Genomic DNA, 10,777 nt, shown 5'->3' with positions numbered 1-10,777 from the left:
AGCAAAGAATGCATGGATTCTCGCTTGCACATCGGGCAGGTAACTGCAGATATGAGCCTGAACATGGAAGACATGGTCCTTGACAGCGGAAAAAGCCAACTGCAAACACCAAAATAGACTGCAGCCTGCAAAAATTTCTAGTGTAATAAGGGTTTCGAGGAAAGAAATACTCAATGAAGAGCAATCCAAAATAAAACAGGTTGACTCAGGGTGAAGATTTGAGGCCCCGTGTTAGTTTCCTAGGGCTGCAATAACACAGTACCATTGATGGGGTGATTTAAAACAACAGAAATGTATTCTCTCACGTTTCTGGAGTCTAGAAGTCTGAAATCAAGATGTAAACAGGGCCACGCTCTTTCTAAAAGAAATATGGAAAAATCTTATCTTACTTCTTGTAGATTCTTGTGCTTGCTGGCAATTATTGGAATTTTGTCTTGAAGCCGCATCACTCCAATCTCTGCCTCCATTGTCACATGGCTCTCTTCTCTCTGTATCTCTATACATTGACTTCCTTCTTCCTTCAGGGCGTGTCTGCCTCTGTGTCCACATTTCTCATTCTTATAAAGATGCCAATCATGTTGGATTAGGGACTGCCCTAATGACCTCATCTTAACTTAATTACATCTGCAAGAACTTGTTTCCAAATGAGATCACATTCCTAGGAACCACACATTAGGATTTCAATGTGTCTTTTTAGGGAACACTATTCAACTCATAACAGGCCCTCTAAGGATATGACAACTACAAAGCAAAACAGCCATGTAGGTGGAAAGAGGGATGGAAACATTCATTGCAGACAGAGGGAACAGCCTACAAAAACCTCTAGAAAACCAGTTTGCAACCTCCGTGCCCAGGTTATTGTCAGAGATAAAAAGAGCAGCACTAAAACAAAAAAGGCATAAGAAATCGCAGGATTTCTAAACAGGCAAGCTATAGATGGGAAACAATGCAGGTTTTCAGAATCCATTTTGTTGCTATGTGCAGACAGATATGATGGCAAAAGGTTTTTGTTTCTACTCAATTTGGAAGAAAGAGAAAGGCAAATGATACCAAAGAGAGGGGTCAGGTGAAAGTTGACTCACTGAAAAGGTAAGAAGGGAAGGAATCCACTGAACAATGCTCCGGAGAGGAAAAGGTCTACTCTTTTCATTGCAAAGGGGAGAACAAAGACCAGACGGGTGCACTAAGGGGTGCATTTTGCGTTTGATGGTGGAAAGTAAAGGCAGCTGAGAGGTGGTTGCATTTATTTATTTACTTACTTATTTTTAGATTTATTTTTAGCCATAATCTTTGTTTCCCCCAGTGAACCATGCCCAGACTTCATAACATTTTTTCTTATTGAGTCTCTTTTTCCTTGTAAAGAGAAGATTTAGGTTTACAGCAAAGTTCAGGAAAAGGTGGAGAGGTTTACCATATACCCGCTGCCTCGGCATGTGCAGCCTCCCCATCATGAACACCCCCTGCCAGGGTGGTACATTTCTTACAACTGATAAACTTACACTGATACATTATCGCCCAAGTTCTCTAGTTGACATTAGGGCTCAGGCTTGCTGTGGTGCATTCCATGGGTTGGGACAAGGGTTTTCTGAAATGTATTCATCATTGAGGTGTCAGACTGAGTATTTTCACTGCCCTAAAGATCCTGAGAGCTTTTATTCTTAACAATCAAGTGAGAGAAACGATCGTCAGTTGAAAGCAAGTGCAGTAAGGGGTTGATGTAAGAGAAGGCATAAAACAACAGTTCTGGGCAATGAGAAGAGGATTATTCTACGATACTGCTTAACCCTGAGCATCTCTTTGGCTCATCTCCCTTTTTTCTTGCTTCTTAAATGTAATATGTTTTGTACTATTGTCAAATATGTGTGTTTCTCTTGCTTGGGAAATAAAATTTATCCCCTTGGACAGTAAAACATTTCCCTACGATGACTTTTATAAAAAACAAAAAAAACAGCGCATCTCCATAGATAGTCAACTGCCTGCTTGGCATCTCCAGTTGATGTTCTGATTGTATCTTATGGTCAAAATGTTCTAGTGAACTTTTTCATAATATCACTTTCTTCTCCACACTTCACATTTCTGCCAGTGGCACCCTCATTCTTTGAGTCCTGCCAACAGTGTCTTTGATGTTGATTCTCCCTCTGATTCCCCATTCCGGGTGCCACCTAAGTCCTGTACTCACGACGGTTTCCTCCTCTCTTCACACAGTCCCCGTTAATGACGCTCTACTCCTCATTTTTGTTTCCAATCCATAATTACAAAATGTTTTCAGATCATGTACTTTCTCCTTTCTCTCACCCCAGAAAATTATTGTAAATAGTGCTAAAAAAGAACCAACAAATATGTGGAAATATATTTAATTTCACATGTAATCAAACAAATATAAATTTAGGCAATGGAAATAGATCATTTTGCTTAAAAAATAGCAGCAAATGTCATCTCAAGCTATTGCTGAGAGCATATCTGTAACTATTAAATGTACATATAAAACCTATGTGCTTTTGTGTTTATATTTATATTATATTTATATTTGTTTTCTTATAAAAAGCCTAGGGTAAAAAAAAAAAAAAAAAAAAAAGGAAGAATTATGGCAGGTTGATTGAACAAAATGGCTACAATCCTTTACTATTTTCCTGAGTCTATATCCCTTGAAATAGAGTTTTGCTTCTCCCCCCATTAAGAGTCTGAGTTCATTTCCCCACCCTTTAAATCTGAGCTGGTCTTGTAACTCGCTTTGTGCTAATATGCCAGTCTGGACCCCCAGAAGCACTGCATACCCCTGCCCTCTCTCTTTGAACTCCATCACCGGCACATAATAAGCCCCCCCCCACGTCTGCTGCAGCCAGAGCGAGCATGAGGGTCCCCTGCGGCACCCCACAGCCGGCCTGCCAGCACCCAGGAGCAGAGTGGGCTAGCTGACTCAAAGCTGGACACGTTAGCATGTAAAAGCCCCCTAGAGAACCAGAGGAGCATAGCCGAGCCCAGTCTCAATTAACAACCCCTACACTAATGAGCCAAATGATTGTTATTTTAAGCCACAGAGTTTTGGGGATAGTTTGTTTCATAGCAATAGTGAACAGATACATACACTCAAGTGATCATACTGACTATATCTGAGCAGTAGAAATACAGTTCTGTGATTTTTAATACCATTTTTGGTTTTACTGTATTGTCTAAGTTATTCTGAAAACAACTTGTAATTTTGTAATAAGAAAACAGTACAAGTTATTTGCTACTAAAATCAAATTAATCAGTCATCCTAATATACAAACACAAATCAGGCAGACCTGACTTTTAAAAAAAATTATGAGTTGTGTGAACTTGAGCAAGATTAATTTCTATGAACTTCATTTTTTTAATTTGAATTATAAGCATGAGTTATAAACATCAACCTCATGGAGATGTTATCAAGATTGGAAAAGTTCGTCAATAGAACATTTGAAGTAGAGTGTATCTGTAAATTACCTGCTTCCTCTCACAAGAATTTAAGTTTTATGAGGGATTCAACTCTGTTTTCCTGTCACCTGGAACAATGTCACCATGTGATAGTTCATTAATTAATCTTTTTTTAAATATATCTTTATTGGTTTCAGAGGGAGGAAGGGGGAGGGGGAGAGAGAGAGAGAGAGAAACATCAATGATGAGAGTCATTGATAGACTCCCTCCTGTAAGCCTCTAACTGGGGATCGACCCCCCAACCTGGGAATTGAACCACGATCTCCTGGATCGTAGGTCAATGCTCAACTGCTGAGCCATGCCTGTCTGGGTTCACTAATCTTTTGAATGAATGAACAAATGAATACAAGAATGAAGAAGAAATAATAAGGAAGATGAATTTTTAATTGACCCAATGTTATTATCCTGCCAATTTAATGGTTCTAAAATATGGTAGAATTGACCCAACTCATGTCATGGGTAATGTCTCATGATACGTATCACAGAGCTAGGCAATGTGAAAGATTAAAGATAACCACAAGTTCTTAGCTATTACTCCCATTGAGGAGTGGAGTCCAATTCCTCTTTCTTGAATTTGGGCTGGCCTTGGTGATTGGTTGACCAATAGAACAGAGCAAAAGTGATATTCCAAGATTCTGAAACTAGGTCATAAGAAGCCTTGCAACTTCTCCTAGACCACTTCTAACACTGGAGGAGCTCTGAGCTGCCCCAAGACTGCTGTACTGCAGATGCCCCTGTGGCACTCTGTAGGACAGCCCCTGCTGAGCTCAGGCCTCAGGTATCACTGCAAAATCACTTTGTACACAAGCGATACCTCTTAGACACACTTGAAGAACCCATTTGCCAGCTGAATGCCACCAAGCAAAGCAATGACATCATTTGGAATGGAAAACTCACCCAACTGAGCTCTACCCAAGCTCCTGAATCACAAAGTTATAAGATAATAAAATGGTTTCTATGTTTAGCCACGGAGTTACCAGGTAATTTGTTATACAATAGATTCCAGTTACAGGTGGAAAATATTTCCAGAGATAATTACTGGCTCAAACCTTATGTGGTAATTACAAACTTAGAACCGCTTTTTGTTCAAACCACTAAAACTGAAATCATTTAGGGATATGTGTTCTACCTCCAAAAAGAATTGTATGCAATCCAAGCAGGACTTTAACTTTGAATGGCTAATTTATGGTCACTAGCTTTAGCTATACTATAGCCGTTCCAAGGACATTGGTTGGTCACAGAGTGATAAGCAATGCTGATAAGTGGGGATTCTCATGGAGTACAATGCAGTCCATATGGAAATGGCAGCTTGCAGGGCATTTAGAAGGCATGCTAGAGGGACACAGGGGTTAATTGATATTTTAGCAGGGCCTAGAAGCTATAGTCACTAAATCAGATGACAAAACCTAATCCCGAATTGAACCTATTCCCGGGACATCTCAGCCTGTCACTCTCCAGATGCAGAAAACTGCTGTTGAACATAATCACTGAATTAAGCTGATAGTTTTCTTTCTACCATTAGAGAAAAAAGTATGAAGAAAAACACACTTCAGGTTTCTGTATAAATAATTTAAATATGTATGTGTTCAGGAAAGTTACCCCAAAACATGAAAGACAGATCCAAGTTGGCTAAAAAAACTAACAACTGCACAAACAAGTTGCTTAGCAAAGGGCAATGCAAGCGGTTAGGAGCTATAGAGAGTTCACAGGAAGTATTACAGCTCTTTTTTTCCTTTAAAATATATTAATTCAGGCTTTAGCCTGCTATGATTCGATTATCTAACCATCTGATGCTCCCGACCTTTCTTTATTTTAAACAAAGCATGCCATACGTGTCCTAGCTCTCATAACCAAACTCAAAATTCCACCCTTAATCTTTCCTTCTTATTAATGCCGCCTGTTGGAAACAAAAAGAGACATACAAATACATAAGGTTGAATCAAACATCTTTGTAACAAAAATACACAGGGGGAAAATGGTCTGGGAACAAAGCTACATAATAAAAATGTGGCATGGAGATTTTTTATGGAGTCGAACATACTCCCACTACCGATGATATCATCCTATTCCATATCCTTTCTTTTAGGACACAAAAGGTCAAACATCTCATGATTGGTGCAGGATATTTTTAATCTCCATGTCAAATGGCACTGAGGTTAAAAGCTAGCTAGAGAATGAGGGAACGACTATTAAAACGAGAATGAAAGTTTTTAACCTTTACTAAATAGTGCAGTGGAACCTATGTGACGATTTTAAAGAAAAGTTGCTGAAATATTTCATTTGAAGCATGGGAAATATCCCAAATGTAATCAACAAGATGTGTCCCTTAGTGTGTGTACACTACTTATCACACTTCAGGGATGCTTGGGCTGCATTTTAAAAACATGGAGTTTGGAAGAGAGTTACAGAGCTCTAATTTCCCATCATAGCAAAAGCCCTATTTTAATTTTTTGATTGATTGGTTTTTAGAGAGAGAGAGGAGAGAGAGAGAGACTTGCTGTTCCACTTATTTATGCTTTCATTGGTTGATTCTTGCATGTGACCTGACCTGGGATCAAACCCTTGGATGATGCTCTAACCAACTGAACTACCTGGCCAGGGCCCCAAAAGCCATAATTTATAAATCATGGCAGACTCTACTGAGTCAACTCATTTGAATTTCTTTTCTGTTCATTGTTCTTGGAAGTAGATATATTCTTAGATATATTACTATACAATCATAACCTAAAACAAATGAAAAAATATGAAATCTACTTGATTTTCTTTCTTACAAAACAACATATGTCTTTTCTTAATTTATATAACCTTGTTGGTCTAATTGTTACATTTCTACCATTAAGACAAATGCGTCCATATACTACTGCTATTACTGCAACTTCTATTTGTTACTGAAAATTAAATAAAATGTGCATTTTTCCTTATTGAGCTCCTGCTGTATGCATGGAAAACCTTGCCCTATGTACTTTACATATAGACCAGCTTAAGTCCTTATAAGAAAGCTACATGTTGGTTTCAGAGGGAAGAGAACTACTACTATGGCTCCAAATGTTTCCATGACTTGCCTAGACAACAAGGTTATTAAGTTCCTAAATAAGTATTCAAATTCAATTTTTTATTGCACATTTTTGTACTTATGTTGCATATAATGATCTTAGTTATTTCAGTTAAATCTCATAATTCACTCAGTAATTATCTACTGAATGGCTGGGATAAATAAAATTGTCTCATAGGCACTGCAGAAAATACAGACATTGCTCTTGCACGTATGAATCTTATATTTCATGAGTGCATCTAGGTAACAAACAAGTAAGTGGTAAATAAAAATAATTACAAATTGTAGTAATGGCTATGAAGGAAACAAAGAAGTATTGTCAGAAAAATCCAGAGAGGTTGACATTTCAGCTGAGCCCTGAAGGAAGTGAAGTTGACGGTCACGTAGAATGTAGGCAAAGTGCATTCCAGGCCGGAGTGACAGGAGCAAAGCCTGGGAAAGGCTGACCTGTGCTGGGAGCCAAAGAGAAATTCAGTGAGTTAGATGTGGGCCGCTGGGGGCCGCTGAGGAATGGCTTCACATGCTACAAAGAGCCATATAATGGGGGCCCTTGTAGCATTGATGTGCTCTTTTTTATTCTTCCTGACATGGAAAACCACTGAGAGTTTTGAAGCACCTGAGTTGTGTGATCTCACGTATGTTTAAAAAATATTTCACGTGCTCTATAGAGTGAGTACATTGATAAAGGGTGAATGAAAACTCAAGAAGACCATTTAGGAAACTTGTTAAGTGCCAGGGAAGAAATGGTGATGGCCTAAGTAAGATGGTTGCAGTAGATATAAAGAACAAAAAACATTAAATAAAGTTACTGGAGAGAGCACTAAAAAGATTTGCTGTTGGATCTGACAGATGGATTAGGGATGGTGAGAGAAAGTGAGGACCTAAAGATATGTAATGCCAAAGTTCCCACTTTAGAAAATGAATGGTAGTACCATTTAATGTAGAGAAGATTCAGGAGGCACAGATTCAGGTGAGTACAAAACTATCTTTTGGATATTTGAAGCCTGAGACTTTTCGGTTGGTGACATCAAATTAGGCAGTAGGATACGTGTGTCCGTAAGACACAGAAAGATCTGTGTCTGCAAAACAGGATAAAGTCAGAATCATCCAAACTAATTTCAGTTACGCAGGTTCTTCCTGAAAGGTCTCTTTACACAATGTATTCTGCATGATATTTGCTTTAAAGAAAGTTGCCCTGTGTGTTTGTGGAGCAGAGATAGTCTGGCTGATGCTAAAAGAAAGGGGGAAAGGAGTCTGGGGGGGTGAATTCTGAACATGCCCAGAGCACTGTGATAATGTAAGAATACACTAAGGACGTACATTTGATCTGAATCTTGAACGTTGTATATTTAACTTAAGGAGAAGGCATAGATGGAAAAGAGGGGCGTGGACATTCCTCCCTGCAAGAGAAGCAGAAACAATAACAGGGGATGAAAAAATAACTTCCAGACACTTCTACGCGTCAGTAACTGGACCACTTACTGTTGTGGGCAATGGTGGGCCTGGCCCCTGTCCTCAAGCTTATAATTTAGTGACACAGACCAGTATTCATCATTTATAAAAAGTCTAATCATTGTTTTAAAAGAAGGTATTTGAGGTATAATACCAAGTTTGGGTGTTATATCTCTGAGAAAATGAGATTTCCGCTGAAAACTGTAGAAAGACTACATATTAGCTACACAAAGGAGAAAATAGCATCAAAGTATAACCTTCATTAGAATTGGGAGACCAAACAGGGAGGAACAGGGGTCCCCAGGCTACAAGAGCAGTCTAAAGAAAAAACGGTGATGCACCGGGACGGAGGCAGTGATTGCTGAAGGGCCATCTGAGACTGAAAGCCCCTTGGGAGTGAGAGCGGATGAGACAATGACTGACAGGCCCAGGGAGGCGGGGGTGGGAAAGTCAAGATGACTTCAGCTTCCTCCCTCGAGTAACTCAATAGGTGGCGATGCCCCCGTGAAACTGGGAAAACGGGCAGGGCTGGGCTGGCCGGAGGCGATGAGAAAGGGGGCTACTTCAGTTTGAGGCATTTTACATCGAAATGCTTCTGAGGCCGGGGGGTAAATTGTGATACCATGTGAACTGCCCTGGAGGGCCCATGAAGCTGCTGACCGTTTTTAAGTTGTTACCTCCCCAGAGCCTATTGAGCACTTGGTAGCTAACAAGCTATCAAAACTATGCTTTACTAATGGAGTGCGCTGCTCTAACTTCAGAAAATATGTGGTTTCAAATACCTATCATGCACCTAATGATAATCATAACTTTTCTCATTTTAAATATCCTGTATGTTTGAGTAAAGTTTTCAGTGTGAACACAAAAGCTCTGAAGGGCCAGAGTCCTTTTGAAAGAACAAAATAATATATATGTATTTTTTCTGTGACTAAACTACAAATGCAATTGAGCCAAAATATTGCCTATGGCACTTATTCCAAAGAGCATTCCATGGATCACAAGGCCTGGTAAAATTAGTGGTGTCCTGAGAAAAGTTATTTTCCACTTTCCCTTCACAGAGATTCACAATGAACAATAATAATACGGAATGGGCTCTACAAAGCCCTGTGGTATAAACACCTGCCTGATACTGTTTCTCCCTTTCTAATTTAAACTCCAGATTTCCTCACCACCCTCTCTGCTTCCCCAGAGAATCTTGTTAAACTATTTCTGTGGAACATCAACTTGTTATTCAGTAGCCTATGGCATAGAATATGTTATTTTATCCAAATCAGCTGCAGGGTTAAAAAATACAGGTTTGAAAAGTATCTTGCATATCTGAGATCCACTAGTCTCATCATCAAATTCAAATTTCCAATATGTGTGGATGACGCAGATGACCATGCCTTAAAATGCAAAGGAACACTCTATACCTATTAACTAAAATAAATTATTTCTATTTTTAATACTTTAAAAGATGAAATCTTAATTCTTTTGGGGATGATTGAACAAAGGTGTATAATAAATTTCCCTGAATGTCACATTCCCAATGCTGCTTGTTCTTGGGCACAACTTTCACAACAGAGGATTTTCAAAACTCAAAGTCATACCTTTGGAGACAGCAAAGTAGAAATGTGCCAAATTACCCAGAAACAATTCGAAGAGCTGGCAAGCAGGGCGCCCACAGATTTGTGAACGGTGTAGGTAATTTGCCACTCAACTCTCCTCCATTTGCCTCAGTAAATTGTAGGGCACTTAGAACCCCACTATCTGTTATCCATCTGTCTGTATGTCTCTGCTCTGTCAGTGTTTGCCAGGAGAGAGGCTTCATCCTGTTTGTCTCTTGCAGCGGGCGAGGAAGATATAAAAGAAATCGGCTGACTTTGGGGGGCAGGGGAGAGAGGGCTGACAATTAGTATGTAGAACAGAACATCTCCTTAGTCTGCTAGGAGATAAGCCCAGAGTAAAAATAGAAAGGGACATTAAGAAGAAACACAAAATAAATTACTCTGTGGTCTCAGCAGATGACCCAGCAGGGTGAGCAAACCTTGTATTTTCTAATCAACATATTCATAAATAGGATATTCACAGAATGTCATGGACGGCTACTTAGCCCAAACACATTGACATCACTCACCACACTACTTCAGCACTCGTCCTTCCTTTAGTTGGGAATTAATTCTTCCAAGCGCGCCACATTTTAACAGATAGAATTAAGTCCAATTGTTCTTGAAAAGACAAGTTATTGTTGCCCACCGAAAATGGAACTTGTGTTCGTTCCTTTTCTCCAGGTGAGTAAACTGCACAGTCAAGTTTAAATGTTTATCCTACTCAACATATCCTCCCAAAGAAAAAGTACCCAGGGTGTAAAAATGGATCACTTCCCTGACTTTTTTTCTAAAATATATAACGCATTTGAGAAGTATATCTGGTATTAGAGGTCAAAGGTAGCAAACAGTGAGAACAATTAGGATTACACACTAGGAATGATACAGAAATGTGTAGCTGGAATTGCTTTTATTGAAAAATAATATTTTTTATTGTTTTCAGAAGTGATTTTGAGACTATGGCAAAAACTAAAGTGATGAGCAACGTTAAAGCATTGAAAATAAAGCTTTGCAAATCTGAGGAGCTGGCTCTCCCCATTACTAGCTGAAGAGTTTTACATAAGGAACTTCTCTACCCTCGATTGCTCTTCTATATAATATACACATTATTGGGTGGTTATAAAAAACAAGGAAGAAGAATAATCGCAGATTTCATTTTTTGTTACATTTTTAATATTATGGAATGATACTTAACTACTCTTCTTTGGAAGCAAGGAATCAAGTAAAAACTGCG

This window comes from Miniopterus natalensis, chromosome 6 (assembly GCF_054644295.1).
Source record: "Miniopterus natalensis isolate mMinNat1 chromosome 6, mMinNat1.hap1, whole genome shotgun sequence".
Classification (NCBI taxonomy): Eukaryota; Metazoa; Chordata; class Mammalia; order Chiroptera; family Miniopteridae; genus Miniopterus; species Miniopterus natalensis.
Note: the sequence above shows the minus strand (reverse complement) of the source record.